Source organism: Brassica oleracea, chromosome C6, assembly GCF_000695525.1.
Source record: "Brassica oleracea var. oleracea cultivar TO1000 chromosome C6, BOL, whole genome shotgun sequence".
In the NCBI taxonomy this organism is placed as follows: Eukaryota; Viridiplantae; Streptophyta; class Magnoliopsida; order Brassicales; family Brassicaceae; genus Brassica; species Brassica oleracea.
The window spans coordinates 18,648,564-18,648,904 of NC_027753.1; positions in this window are offsets into that span (position 1 = coordinate 18,648,564).

Below are 341 nucleotides of genomic sequence, written 5' to 3' on the forward strand. Positions count from 1 at the left end.
CAGTGCGCGCCAATTTGCTTTGGAACCCTAATCCAAACCCGACGAACCCTAATCTGTTCTTGCAAGCGTTCCAGCTCGTGTTCATCCGATCAGCCCCAGCCCTAAGGCGTTCCTGATACTAGACGAACTCAGCCTCAGCTCCATCCGTTCTCAGCTTACATCCCGGACAGCTACAGCTCGCGTTCCCGATCAGACGCGTTCCGTTCCAGCTCGCGCCTCAGCACGCATCCGTTCTAGCTCGTTCCAGCTCGCGTTCCAGATTGTTCCAGTTCGCGTCCCATCCAGCTCGAGGTTCTCTTGGTGGTCCGGTTCTACAATCTTCAAAACCCTAAAGGTAATTC